The sequence below is a fragment of the Scylla paramamosain genome, chromosome 47, assembly GCF_035594125.1.
Source record: "Scylla paramamosain isolate STU-SP2022 chromosome 47, ASM3559412v1, whole genome shotgun sequence".
NCBI classification, from domain to species: Eukaryota; Metazoa; Arthropoda; class Malacostraca; order Decapoda; family Portunidae; genus Scylla; species Scylla paramamosain.
In genome coordinates this window covers 7,078,270-7,093,778 of record NC_087197.1, presented here as the reverse complement: position 1 = coordinate 7,093,778, position 15,509 = coordinate 7,078,270, and the positions used below count along the sequence as shown (strand labels likewise).

At 41.6% G+C, this 15,509-nt stretch overlaps 1 pseudogene; it reads right to left on the bottom strand.

The window, feature by feature from the left end:
* Window positions 1-682: 682 nt before the first annotated feature.
* LOC135094966 (protein FAM200C-like) lies at window positions 683-3,945 on the bottom strand (annotated as a pseudogene).
* Window positions 3,946-15,509: the final 11,564 nt, after the last annotated feature.

Sequence of the window (15,509 nt, the reverse complement as noted above, 5' to 3'; positions counted from 1 at the left end):
AACCACTTGTAGAGCGGGGATCATTTTTTTTTTTTTTTTTTGTAGGAAGGACACTGGCCAAGGGCAACAAAAATCTAATAAAAAAAATGCCCACTGAAATGCCAGTCCCATAAAAGGGTCAAAGCAGTGGTCAAAAATTGATGAATAAGTGTCTTGAAACCTCCCTCTTGAAGGAATTCAAGTCATAGGAAGGTGGAAATACAGAAGCAGGCAGGGAGTTCCAGAGTTTACCAGAGAAAGGGATGAATGATTGAGAATACTGGTTAACTCTTGCATTAGAGAGGTGGACAGAATAGGGGTGAGAGAAAGAAGAAAGTCTTGTGCAGCGAGGCCACGGAAGGAGGGGAGGCATGCAGTTAGCAAGATCAGAAGAGCAGTTAGCATGAAAATAGCGGTAGAAGACAGCTAGATATGCAACATTGCGGCGGTGAGTGAGAGGCTGAAGACAGTCAGTTAGAGGAGAGGAGTTGATGAGACGAAAAGCTTTTGATTCCATCCTGTCTAGAAGAGCATTATGAGTGGAACCCCCCCAGACATGTGAAACATGCTCCATACATGGACGGATAAGGCCCTTGTACAGAGTTAGCAGCTAGGGGGGGGGTGAGAAAAACTGGCGGAGACGTCTCAGAACACCTAACTTCATAAAAGCTGTTTTAGCTAGAGATGAGATAGTGAACAGGTGTTTAGAGCAGATGAGAATGAGAAGCTGACAGATATTTCCATAACTAGGGAGATAGTGGAACAGGAGATAGATAGGCTAAAAAGTTCAAGTCACCAGGACCTGATGAAATATATCCCAGAGTACTTAAGGAATGTAAAGAGATTATTAGTGAGCCGTTAGTTTCTGTCTTTAGGAAATCACTGGAGTCGGGTGAGGTACCAGTAATGTGGAGGCAGGCTAATGTAGTACCCATCTTTAAGAAAGGAGATAAAACTTTAGCGTCTAATTATAGACCTGTCAGCTTAACTTCAGTCGTAGGTAAAATGTTAGAGTCAATAATAGCGAGGAACATTAGGGAACATTTAGACAAACATAACTTGATAAATCAGTCACAGCATGGCTTCACGAAGGGGAAGTCTTGCCTGACAAACTTATTAAGTTTTTACAGTAAGGTGTACGAGGCAGTAGATAATGGTGATAGTTATGATATCTTATATCTGGACTTTAGTAAAGCATTTGACAAGGTACCCCATCAAAGGCTCCTGAGAAAGGTTAGGGCACACGGGATAGATGGGAAGGTGTTAGGCTGGATAGGATCATGGCTTGGTAACAGGCGACAGAGAGTGGTAATAAATAGCTCGAAATCCGAGTGGGGTCATGTAATTAGTGGGGTACCACAGGGATCAGTATTAGGGCCATTGTTATTTCTAATGTATATCAATGACTTGGATAGTGGAATTAGTAGTGATGTTAGTAAATTTGCGGATGACACAAAGATAGGTAGATTAATTAGGTCAGAATCGGATGCCATCGCCTTGCAGGCAGACTTAGATAGAATGAATGAATGGACGGATAGATGGTAAATGCAATTTAATATCAATAAATGCAAAGTGCTTAGCGTAGGTAGAGGAAACCCACACAATAGGTACACATTAGACAACCAAACTCTGGTAGGTAAAGGGTACGAGAAAGATTAGGAATTATAGTTAGCTCTGAACTCCGTCTAAGGCAGTGGTTCCCAAACTATCTTACCTGACGCCCCCTTTTTGCTTCCAGTAGACCCGCACGCCCCCAGTGCCTCTTTTTTTTTTTTCATATGAAATGATTCTTACATTTATTTCTTAGCATTGTTCAGGAAAACATATTTGTTTGTATTACATTTTAATAATGAAAGCCACTCAAACAAATAATAGTACATTCCAGTAACTAAAAAGGAAACATTTGGTTCAAAATGAGCGAAAAAAAAGGTTTGAACATTAGCAAATTGGCAAAATTGAGTTGCAATTTTAAGAAAAAAATAATTTGAAAACATGGCATATAATATTTGGAATGACTCATGAGACTAAGGCAAAATTTATGAACTAATTTAGTGAGATGGATGCTGCTGCTTCTTCCTCACAAGATCAGAAATTCTAGGATTGAAGGATGACAGCGCACAACGCAAGTCATTTTCTACATCAAGTCGGTTGCGCTGTTTTGTTTTCAGAACAACAAGAGCTGAAAATCCTGCTTCACAAAGATAAGTAGAAGAAAAGGGAAGAATCACACGAAGTGCTTCTTCACCTATTTTTGGGTACATGGGGAGATATTTCACCCAAAACTCTTCTAACTTAATTGTTTCAAAGTCCCTTTTCGCGCTGGAGTCACATTTCAAATCGATGGCTTCCTCTTGCAGTGATTCCAGTAACAACTCCACATCAGTGTTAAATGGATTCTGCACCAATGTCCAAAGAGAATTCTCCATTGAGACATCTGGAAAATAGTGTATAAATTCCTCAGCAAGGGAATGCAGATGTGATAAAACCTCTTTTGTCACGTCATACTGCTCATTGTTTCTCTTCTCAGATAAGAGCTCATTCAGATGTGAGAACGATGAAAAGTTCCCAACTTGTACTTTTCGTTTCCAAAGATGAATTTTTCGGTGAAAGCTCTGATCACATCAGTGTGCAATGATGTTTGTGTTTCTTCCTTGTAGCTTCAAATTGAGGTTGTTGATAGCCTCAAAAAAGTCCACAAGGTATGCTAGTGAGAGCTGAAAGTCTTCCTCTCTGAATGCTTCATACAGTTTGTCTTGTTTCTGCTTCTGCAAGAAAATTTTCACTTCATCTTTGAGCTCGTAAAGACGACTCAGCATGTTTCCCTTGGAAAGCCAGCGGACTTCGGTGTGAAACAGGAGAGTCTTGTAATCAGTGCCCAAATCTGAGCAAAGAGCTGCGAAAAGCCTAGAATTCAAAGAGCTATTCTTTACAAAATTCACCACTTTTATTTCCAAATTCAGTGAACTGCGTAGATTACCAGGCAGAGTTTTGCTTGCTAATGATTGTCTGTGGATAACACAGTGAGTCCCAGTTACAGCAGGATTTTTTTTCTTTCACCAGCTTCACAAATCCAGAGCGAGATCCAATCATTGATGGGGCACCATCAGTACAAACACCGACTAATTTTTCCCATGAAAGACCGTGCTCTTGGAAAAACTCATCAACCTTTGAAAAAACATTGATGGCCTTTGCTGTTGTCTCCAGTGCTGCTGAGAAAAGAATTTCTTCTTTCACAGTTCCTTCATCCACGAATCGAGAATAAACAAGCAGCTGGCAGAGGTGAGCAACATCAGTACTTTCATCGCACTGTATTGCAAAGAAGCGAGATGCTTTTATTTTGTCCAAAACTTGTTCTTTTATGTCTTCTGAAAGTTCGTCAATGCGACGCTTCACTGTGTTATCTGATAAGGAAATCTTTGATAACTTTCTTTGGCTTTCTTCCCCAAGCACAGTATTTGCAGCACTCAAAATGCAGGGTTTTACAAGAGTCTCCCCCACAGAGTGAGGCTTCTTTGTTTTTGCAATAAGTAGTGACAGCTCGTAAGATGCTTCCACCAGTTTCCACGTTTCTTGAAAAACACTGCTTGAGTCCAGCTTCATACGATTCAGCAAACAAAGAGAATAAAGATCCCTGTACAACCAGCGAAAGAGAGAGGTATATATGTGTACCAAATTCGGACAAGGCTTCCATAATCAATAAATATTTGTCTAAAACAGGATTAAAAATAGCAACATTAGCGGGAGAGAAAATTGGTGAGCTAACGAGGACTAAAGAGACCGGACTTGTTAATAATAACAGCGTAGTGTACAGCATACCATGCAAAGGTTGTACAAAGCAGTACATAGGAGAAACAGGCAGGGGACTTAAAACAAGAATAGCAGAGCATAGGAAAGATGTTTTAAAACACAACACATCAAACTCCCTTGTATTGCACATAGAAAAATGTAAACACCTACCAAAATGGGAAGAGGCTAAAGAAATTAGAGTTGGATTGAAGAAAAGAATGAGAAAAGCTATAGAGGGAGCCCTCATAACAACTAGGGCGGGTAATTCTGCCAAATTGGCCCTCAGGTCAGGTACAAGGAAAATCCCCAGTAAAGGCTCATCACGTAGGCGGATAATGCCATCTAGGAAAATAAAATTAGGTGAGCTACACGCCAGGATGGCAATACTCTGTACGAATGCCAAATGAGAAAATTTTGTATGTTGTTATAAATAGTGTGTTTTCACTCATGTAAATCAGTCTCTCTGAGGATGGCTATTCAGCCGAAACGTTAGAGATTAAAAGAATCCTAACTCCTCCCTGGGTCTTTATCCCCCTTCCTAAACCCTCTCTGTTATATATACGGTTTAAAACATGGAATTCCATTCCTGAGCAAACCAAAATTCATACATCATTGAAAACATTTAAAAAACACTATAAACAACATATAATTTCCTCATACTGACGTCTTTCTCTATTAATACTTTTATTTTCGTTTTCTTTTCTTATTTTCTTCATCCAATATTTGATTATGAAATATCTTCAGATAATAATCTCATGATTTCTACCGATAATGTAATTACATACATAAGTATACTGAAAATATTATTCATTTGTACTTTGTGTGCATATACATCACAAATCCTTCTTCCTTTCTTTCTTTATTTATTTATTTTTATTTTACTGCCCAAAAATTGGGCTGCCTAAAGAGTATAGATCAGGGGTTCTTAACCTTTTGATGGTTCCATATGTAGTGCTGGAAATTAATTATGTATATTTCTATTTCTTTTTTTTCTAGGCTAAGGCCCATGTAATGTGCGGGGATGACCAGACAGTCTCAGTATCATGTGACTAACCCCCCCCTTCCCCTCCTCTCCTCAGTTTCCTTTTGTCCTTACTTTTTCTCCCTCTCAGCGTCACTGTGTTGACCACTTCTATGATAAATTTACCCCGTGAATAAACGTAATTTCTCCTGCTTGGCCAGGTTATAGAGGCGAATTTTTCACCTAATTCCAGAGAATGGGGAGCCCTTAATACGATAAAATTAATTCTATAATGGTAAGGTCTTAAGCCAGCTCAAACAAATCCCAGATAATTACGTCACGCCAATGAGGTTGACGAATCTGATAAGTCTTCTTTGCTTCGCCGTCCTCTTACCCCTGTTGCTACGCAAGCCGGGAAGAGATACCAGACCTTGACTAATTCCCCAATTGATTTCAAAAGTCCATTGAATTAAACTTCTTAAAGTAACAACTATAAAGTAAACAGTAACTTAATTATTCATATTTTTCATCCCTGAACTCACAACCTAGTCGCCCCCCCCACTAACACAAAATTATAACTCTTAATAAATTTCCCCACTGGAAACCTTTATCCTTAGTTTCCCGCCTATTTCCTCACAAGCAAAGCCAGTCTCTCTCGGATTCTCCTCAGTCTCTCTCGGATTCTCCTCAGATATTCCTGTTGATAAACTATTGTTCTGTGTGGATAGATATTCACATTTTTTCGTTCCTTTTGTTGATTCTCTCCACGTGACTAGTGCAACCACCTGGTTCGAGATCACCGTGTGAGACTGTCCTCAGGTCTATACATACCTTTTAGGTATATTTTTTATTTATTTATTTATTCTCTGGTCTCCCTCGCAATTCAGTAGTCGCGAAGATATCTCCATCGCAGTTTTATGTAACTGAAGAGTACGCTACCATTCTTTTGTATTTCTGGATTCCTTTTTTTTATTATTATTATTCGGATTATTCCATTATCAATTAAAAATCTATAAAAGTGTCAATATTTGTATTTCTTTTAATCCAGTGATAGGATTTGTGATTATCGTCTGCCACAAGGGAACATCACTCGTGGGCACTAACTGAAGGTGACTTTTATTTTATATATTTTTTTTTTTTCGTGGGCACTAAACTGGTGAGCAGCGGTGGCATTTATTTCGCGACTGACCGAAAGAGGTGGAGACTGGAAATAATTGTAAATGTTGAAGGTGGCACTTGTAGGGCATAGCCAGATTCCCCGGCATCTAAAGGTAACAAATGTGCAAATTAGGATATTCAGAGTCCCTGGAGCAAAGGCTAGAACTTTCTTTGAGGATGATCGGTTAAATCGAGTACTCGGGTGGGAACATGACTTGACCATCTTGTGGATAGGCAGCAATGACATAGAAACATCTACCAATCCCGCTAGGATTTTCTCCGATGTTAAGAACATCATCAAAGAAATCACTGCCAAATGCCAATCACTAGTGCATGTCTGCCAAATTGAACCCAGGACCAACCCTAAGGGAACGTCAGTGGAGAAATATAAGAAATTCCAAGTAGGAATCAATAATAGAGTAAAGAGAGCCCTGAAGACCCCAAACATTCATTTTAATAATATTCAATTTGTACAAGAACTGAGCGAGGATGGTGTTCACTGGGACGAGAGAGGCCAAGCTCAAGTAATCAGTAAGATCAAAAGAGTTATTGAAGGTCACAGTAGCGATAGAGAGGCAGTGGAGTAGAACACAATGTCCTGGAAGAAGAAAACCTGAGCGCATACTGTGTATCGCAGGTCACCTAACAATCAAACTGAGAGATTGTGTTCTACACCCAGTACGTTAAACTTCCATGTGAGCAAAGATGACTGATAATGTTCGCCTCCCAAGGGGTGGATTAGACCCGTGGCAGGACTTAATGGATCATAACACCAGAGAGAGCCTGGGAGCAGTTAAACATGAAAGTAAAGGGAAAGACTTGAACACTTTAGAACAGGAAGTAGAGGAACTAAAGCAAATCTTAAATCAACAAAATCAGGTAATTGGGCGCTTGGCTAACATCCCTAATTTACACAGAGCACCTAGCACTCCCACCAAACCCCGAGATATCCCAATTCTTGAACTCCACCACCTACAAGGTCTTGACTCAACTACCCAACTGCAAATTTTCATTGAACTGGTGGAGCAAAGTAGCAATGAGGACACCTGCAAAGTGCAAATTGCAAAGAGTAGGGTCAGCAGCGAGCTCGCGGCTCTCATACATAACCATCAAACCTTACATCATTGTCACACCTGGAATAGTATTAAACAATTGCTTCTATCACAATTCTCCCAAGAGGTTAACTTTGACAGGGCGTGGAGAGACATAGACGCACAGACATATGACTGGGTAGAATCTCCCCAAGCATTTGCCAACAAATTCACTTGCAAATATGCCACCCTAGAGACGAGCTTTCCAGGAGAGAAACTCCCTAAATGTGAGAAAATTATCAAAAGAAAGTTGTGGCAGGGCTTAACCCAAGAAGCAAAGGCTAGACTAGAAGGTTTCCTGGATGAGGATTATCCTCTTGATAAATTTATTGACAGGGTAGAACATGAGCGCCAACTGCTCGAGGCTGCCCATACTTCCCCCATTGCTAGAATTAAACCTGAACTGGGAAAATCTAGATCAAAACCCACTGGTAGTGTAACGCTCCTTTTTATTATTTCTGTGTTTCTTTGAGTCTCCCCAATAATTGTTTTCTTTTGTAGCTTGCGGTGAAGAGGAGGATAATAGCGGTAATTAAAGGTTTAGTAATTATATGAAAAAGTATATTTATAAGGCGTGTATTCGTGGGAGTGATTTAAAAGTCTTGAAACATTTGTTATAAATAGTCTTTACTTATTTCAACTGTGGTTTTCTCTAATCAGTGGTAATACGAATAATAGGATTACATCATGTTGCGTCAGCCTACCAGTAACTCATAAGGTGTCATTTCCTAGCTTATAAAATATGTTAGTAATTTAGAATTCAATTATTAACTTCAACTAATGTCCAGCCTATATGCTCACCTTGCTAGCCAATTATTCCTGCATTTTTATTTAAACTCACGGTTCAGTAAAATTATTTGTGAAAGAAGAGAGAGAGAGAACTAGTTAAGGTTCCAATAACTTCAGAGGCCTGGGGGTGTTGAGGGAGAGAGCACAGAATGGCGTCTCCCTTCCCTCTGGCAACAGGTGGGTCTCGTAGCTCTGAAATATTTGATTTTTCTTTTATTTAGAAGTGAATATTACTGTGTTCATGTTTATTATTCATGTCTCTAGTGAAGATATAGTGACTGTACGTGTTGACAGAATGGCGTCTCCCTTCCCTCTGGCAACAGAATGGCGTCTCCCTTCCCTCTGGCAACAGATAAAATAGCCGGTGTTGGTCCCACGTGGAGACAGGCCACAGAGTCTTGGGAAAGTGTTAGCCATGTAATGTTTCTTTAGTCAAGTATAATCTACTGTGAATGTGTTGTGAGCAATATTATTGCCGTAGAGAAGTGATGGATGAAGGCTGTGACGCTATTTAGGGATATAACGGTGCCCAGAATCAATGGTACTCTTGAGGAGTTATAAAAGTAATTATTTTCTTGTGTATTCGTAGTGTTAAGTAACGGAGTATAAGTGTATATGCCATACCAGAATTTCAAGTGCCTTATTTTTTTTTTTTTTCTAGATTAACCACTCGATAGTGTCATAGTGGGTCAGTCAACCCAAAGAATCCCATCAGTATTATTCATTTAATTATTTTTTTGCTATTTTTATATTTTTCGTTCCTCCTAATAAAGCCACACTGTAGGTACTGTGTGATAATTAACCTCTCCCTACCCTCTGGCCATGACGATGAAAGCGAGAACCATTACCAATCAAAAATGTTTTCTTTTTTTCTATTGTGTGTGCGTGCTTCACTTCTTCTCTCTTCCTCTTCTTTTTTCTTCTTTACCGTGAAGATCTTTGCCTCGTCTCATTAGAGCTCTGATCGGACCGGTGAGGAGAAGGGAGGAGGGGGGGGGTGGCGTTACACTGGTGGCAGCGGTGGGATTCGCTGTAGTCTTGGCCAGTCGTATTGGGAGAGACAGAGTACTGGCAGTTGGGTAATATTGGGTCAAGTAATGTTCAAAGTGGCTGTTGTAGGTCATAGCCAGGTACCACGTAGGTTTGATGTGGAAGTGGAGAATTCAGAAGTAAGGATATATCGTGCAGGAGGAGCAAGAGCTAGGAATTTCTTTAATGATGAGAGATTGAATCACGTCTTGGCATGGAGACATGACCTCACTTTCCTCTGGTTAGGAAGCAATGACATCAATCCTAATACACAGCCTTGTGAATTAACAGATACAATTCTGAACATTGGCAAAGAAATTGAACGAAATTGCGGTTCGAAGGTTATTTTGGTAGAAATAGAAAATAGACAGTATCCATCTAGCAGACCAGTAATTCCGAATGAACGCTATAAAAAGATAAAACGTGCAGTGAATGCCGCTTTGCTTAAAAGTAAACAGTTCTTGTGTATCAATTTTAACAGTTTTGTGTTTACCCTTGGAAGAGATGGAGTACATTTCGAAACCAGTGCCAAGGCTCAAATTCAACAAAAGTTGGCTATGAATATTAGCAAAGCCAAAGCTTGTCTATTTGGCCCTGTACACTAAAGTTCAACATGGATCGCATAGAGTCACTAATAGATATGGAGGAGAATGAAGAATACGGTGGAGTTAGATGGGAAAATCCAGAGCAGGGAGAATCAGAGGTCAATGCCAATCAGGTAATGATAGATACAATGAAGTTTATGGTGGCTAAACTTGAAAATATGTCAATGAGAATTGATGGATTGGAGGACTCGCTGAGTAGGGCAGTTCCCCCAGAGGGAGGAGGTACTCCAGCCGTTCTTTCAAACAGTCAGTTGCAAGTTCAAACCTCACTCCCTAGTCATTCCATGCCATTAGCCCCAGTCATGACAAGTACCCCTGCGAAGTCAACCTCAGAGGTTAGAGTCAAGCCGGAAGTGGCTAAGTCGCGAGTTGATGGGGACTTGGCGGTTATGATTCACACAGCGCAAAGACAAGGAGAAGTAAAGGTATGGGAGGACTGTAAGACATACCTAACCAAAGAGTTTGGCGTGGACCTGAATTTTGATCAAGCTTGGAGACAGAGTGACTCTTTTCACTATGATTGGCTAGAAAACCCTCAATCCTTTGTTCACAAGTTCAAATGTCACTATGCAGCTATCCGAGGGACATTTCATGGTGAAATTCTACCTGATCGAGACAAGCTTCTCAAACGTAAGTTATTGCAGGGATTCCCCAAGAGCAGTAAAGATCTTCTTGAGACGTTCATGGATGACAATATTCCCTTGAACAAATTCCTTGGACATGTAGAAAATGAACGGATCTTGCTAATGCAAAAACATGCGTCAGTCAATTCAGTTCCTAATCATCCTGGGGAGGATACCTCTCGTTCTTGCTCTCGCAGTAACTCGCAGAGTTTAGCCAGCATCCAATCAGATATTTCCTCTCCCCAGTCTGAAAATAATTTGTCAAAAATTGCTGCTAAACTAGATCAGTTGCAACAACAAATAAGTAGGTCATGTGTCTCCAAAGCACCTTCATCACCTCGCAAATTCTGTGCATTTTGCCAAACTGAAACTCATTCCCTGAGAGATTGTTGGAGGAAACCAGAAAGGGGACACTGTTTCGATTGTAGGAGGTACGGCTGCCGTCGGGGTAATCCCACATGCCCGGGAAAAACCCCACGGACACCTTCAGTTCCCCAGAAAAATGATGGGAGAACAAGTGCCCTTCCCAAGAAATCCCAGTCAGTCCGTAACACACAATTGACAGAAGGAACACCCAACGTATCAGTCGGTGATTCTACTCAATGACTAGGCCGAGAAGATCTATCACCTGTAGTCAACCTCATAGTTAGTGGTAAACTATGTTCTGCGTTACTCGACACAGGTAGTTGTGTAACCCTAATCCGGCGAAGTACGGTACGTAGGCTGAGTCTTGAAATAGATAAATCCAGGTGTTTGCCATCATTAACAGCGGTAAATGGAGATCCGTTAAGAGTTCTTGGGATGGTAAAAGTTGAAATTCATGTGGGAGATCAAGAAGTGTGCAAACAGTGGATTTCAGTAGTGCCAGATTCATACCTCCAAAGAGATTTGTTGCTAGGTTGTGATGTTATTCAGCGGTCAAGATTAACTTGGAATCCGCGGGAGAAGATGATGCTTTGGGGAGGAACCTCATATTCTGTTTCTCATGTCCGTAAGACTCAAGTTTGTGTAGGAAGGGTTTGCCAATCTCTTCCCATGAGCGTTCAATGTGAAGAGAAGAGCCGAGTTCAGCTCAAAGATATGGTTCATCTGAAGCCCCACCAGGGTAAAGTAATTCAAGTTGAGGTTGATGAACACTCGGGATCGAGTCTGTTGGTATATCCTCAATCTCGACATTCTTCTCAAACCTGCCCGTTGTTAGTAGAAGTCAGTGAAACCCAAACCATTCCTGTACTTGTAGACAATTTGTCCAAGGTACATAAGTTCCTAAAGACAGGTACAGTATTGGCCTATTATGAGAAATATTCTGGTCCAGTCGAGGATACATCCTCACAAGTGTGCCACACCCGTATTGAGAATGAGTTGGAACCTCAGAATGATGTGGTAGAAGGAAATGGTACCCGAGCAGAACGTTTGCAGAGTCTCATTAATCAACAGAATTGGGCTCACCTCGCGAATGATCAACAAAAACAATTGTCCAATGTAGTGTTATCACATGAGAAGCTGTTCATGTTAGAAAAGAAGGACATAGGCACCATCTCGGGTGAACCTGCCCACATTGCCGTGTCCGACCCAAACCCTTGCCAATCTCCTATGTACTGTTATCCTGAACATGCTAAGATGTTAGTATCTCAAATGCTAGTGGAGATGGAGGAGAGAGGTGTGATTGAGCCTTCGAGTGCAGCATGGCTGTCTCCAATTGTCCTCGTGAACAAACCTGATGGGAGTAAGAGAATGTGTTTGGATTTTAGACAGGTGAACGAACAGCTAGCTGCGGATCTTTACCCATTACCTCGGCTTGAGGATTTGGTCAATGTCGCGGCAGGTCACCAGTACTATGCCACACTAGATTTAAAGGATGCATACTTCCAGGTAGTCTTGGATGAGGAAAGCCGAGATCTAACAACTTTCTCTGATGGAATATCACTGTATCGTTTCCGTCGGTTACCGTTTGGACTGAGTTGCGCACCCACAATCTTTTCTCGCAAGATGGCCGAAATCTTGACGCCTTTGTTGCGTGAGGGATGGGTCAAAAACTATCTAGACGATATCATTCTATGGGCCGAGTACTTCGACCAGCTAATGGAAAGATTGGGTAGACTGTTCGCCTTGTTAGAGGAGAAAGGTATCAAGCTGAATCTGACTAAGTGCGACTTGGTGAAGCAGGAGGTGAAATTTCTAGGTCACCGAGTTTCTAAGGATGGAAGTACTCCTGATCAGAAAAATCTAGAAGCAATTAGAGAACAAGCTCCACCTAAAAATGTCAAGCAAGTTAGGAGATTTATTGGCATGTGTGGGTTTTATCGGAAATTTGTACCCAATTTTTCAAAGATAGCCATGCCTCTCACAAATCTCATGAAAGGGGATGTAAAGTTCAGTTGGACGGATGAACGTCAGGTTGCATTCGAGGCTCTCAAAACAAAACTTATGTCAACACCCATTTTGGCTAGTTATCAACCTGAAATTCCTCTGGTGTTAGTCACAGATGCTAGCGATGAGTGCGTAGGATCGGTACTGCACCAAGTTCAACCTGATAAAAGTGTCCAACCTCTAGGTTACTATTCTAAGAAGATCAGTAAGTGCAAGCAGAAGTATTCAGTCACCGACAAAGAAGCGTTAGCTGTCGTGTTAGCTTGCCGTCATTTCCACCATTACCTTTGGGGAACCAACTTTGAGATTCAAACCGACCACCAACCGCTCACTACTATCTTCCGTAGGCGGACTAAGTCGCCCAGAGTAACTAGGTGGATGCTGGAAATGCGCGAGTATCACTTTCGCGTAAAGTATGTAAAGGGAAAAGATAATGTAGTGGCTGATCAGTTGTCGCGTCCTGTTAGGCTTATTACACATCAACCCAACGTTACCTGGTTAGGCCTAACCCGAGAGGAATTCATTAAAGGGCAGCGCGAAGATCCAACTTGGAATGAACTCTTAGACTACTTGAAGGGTGGGGTGTTGCCAGGGCGAAAGATTGCTAAGGCAACCCTTGATCAGTTTGAAGTTCTGGATGGTGTGTTGCACTATGTTAGAGAGACCAAAGATGGCAGTCTAAATTACACTGTAGTAGTACCCCGACACCTAGTCAGAAAGGCACTAGAAGTTGCTCATGATCAATCAGGACATTTTGGGCAGTTCAAATCCATCAAGCAGGCAGAAGGGTTGTTTTATTGGCCTACTATTAAGTCGGATGTAATACAGTATCTTAAAGAGTGTCTAAACTGCCAAAAATTCAAACACAACCGAGGAATGTCACAGCCATACCGAGAGTTACCTATAGTGTCACAGCCATTGGAGAGGATTGCCATTGATCTCACTGACATGACCAATGGACAGGAGGGTCAAAGGTATATCCTCACCATCATAGACCACTTCTCTAGGTATGTAAAATTTTATCCTCTAAAAACAAAACATGCTCAGGGTATAGTAGCTAAGCTTTCCCAATACATCTCTGACTTTGGCCGGCCACTCTCCATCCTGTGTGACAATGCCTTGGAGTTCACGGGACGAGAACTAAGAACCTGGGCTGGTCTTCATGGGATAGAACTGCTCTACACCACTCCCTATCACCCCCAGTCAAACGGACTCATCGAGAGAATGCACCGGACCCTGAAGACCGTGCTGTCCCAAATGTGCAAGGGTTACCCTTTAAGGTGGCCCGCCCTTCTCAGTGAATGTCAGTCACACATGAATCTGGCAGTACATAGCAGCACGGGGGTCTCTCCATATGTAGCATTCTTCGCAAGACAGCCACCTCGTTTCGTCACGGCGCCTCTCCTGACGGTGCAGTCTGAAGATAGTGACGTTCAGCAACTTAAGCGCATGATTAAAGACGCTAGTGTGACGTCACAGAGGAGGTACCGTGCAGTGGCGAACAGAAAACGACGTGATGAAAAGGTCTCAGTTGGGTCCTTGGTGTGGGTGAAATCAGAAACTCCGTTGCCTGGTACCTCTACCAAATTGAACGCTAAGTGGAAAGGACCATATCGAGTGAGTGAGGTAATCAGGGACGGTCAACTGTATGTAGTGGAGGACCCCTATTCTGGGAAGTTAGTACAAAGAGCAGCAGAAAAGGTGAAACCGTATGTGAGCCGGAGTGAAATTATTCCGGAGTTGGAGGAGAACTATTCAGACGGATGTGTTGAGGAGGAGGAGGAGGAGGATCAAGACCTCCCTCCCCACCGCCGTCGACCTCCCAGACGTCTTATTGAGGAGTGCTAATGTGATGCACGAACTCAGGAGTGAGGAGAAGTGAACAGTGTTATAATGTATAGGATGTGAGGGTTAGGAATGAAGTGAGTTAAGAGCAGGAAATCCTCATCCATCACAAGTGTTCGAAGGTCAGTGACACTGTCTCAGCCACAAATAGAGTGGGGCATTTCGGGAAAGTCGTCCCCAAATTCTCGTCGTGTCAAAACAGTTCATACCAGATGGTAGCTTATGTGTTTCAGTTCGGGGAAGTGTACCCCATTCTTGTGGGCTTTAGTTCGAGAAGTGAGGTTTCCAGGGAACGTCGTACTTGGTTACTTCCTCCTCAAGTTACAGTCATCACCTCTAACGGGTCCTAAGTTTCCCTTGAGGACGTATTACCCCAGTCTTCGTTGTAGTAAGAGGAATGATTTGTGTGAATGTTGGCGAATGTGTCGAATGCTGCGAATGTAATAGATTATTCCTTTTCTATGAGACGGGGAATAAAGAGAGTGACGGAGTTAGTCAGGTGACTTCTCCATAGATTACCCGTAGAGCAGAGGGTGACTGGGGTCCAAGTTCTCTTTTCCTGTAAGTATTCTGTATGTGAAAGGTGTTGGTACAATTTCCTACGGGAAGAAATGTACGAGTCAGGTGACTCAAGGGTAAGTGGTTGAGTCAGTGTCAGGTGTTTAGTAGACCTTATGTATGGATAGGATAGGGAAAGTGTATAGGTAGGATTTTGCATGTATTCTTCACCGTGAGTTTAACTCTGGGAGAATGGGCGTGTGTAACGCTCCTTTTTATTATTTCTGTGTTTCTTTGAGTCTCCCCAATAATTGTTTTCTTTTGTAGCTTGCGGTGAAGAGGAGGATAATAGCGGTAATTAAAGGTTTAGTAATTATATGAAAAAGTATATTTATAAGGCGTGTATTCGTGGGAGTGATTTAAAAGTCTTGAAACATTTGTTATAAATAGTCTTTACTTATTTCAACTGTGGTTTTCTCTAATCAGTGGTAATACGAATAATAGGATTACATCATGTTGCGTCAGCCTACCAGTAACTCATAAGGTGTCATTCCCTAGCTTATAAAATATGTTAGTAATTTAGAATTCAATTATTAACTTCAACTAATGTCCAGCTTATATGCTCACCTTGCTAGCCAATTATTCCTGCATTTTTATTTAAACTCACGGTTCAGTAAAATTATTTGTGAAAGAAGAGAGAGAGAGAACTAGTTAAGGTTCCAATAACTTCAGAGGCCTGGGGGTGTTGAGGGAGAGAGCACAGAATGGCGTCTCC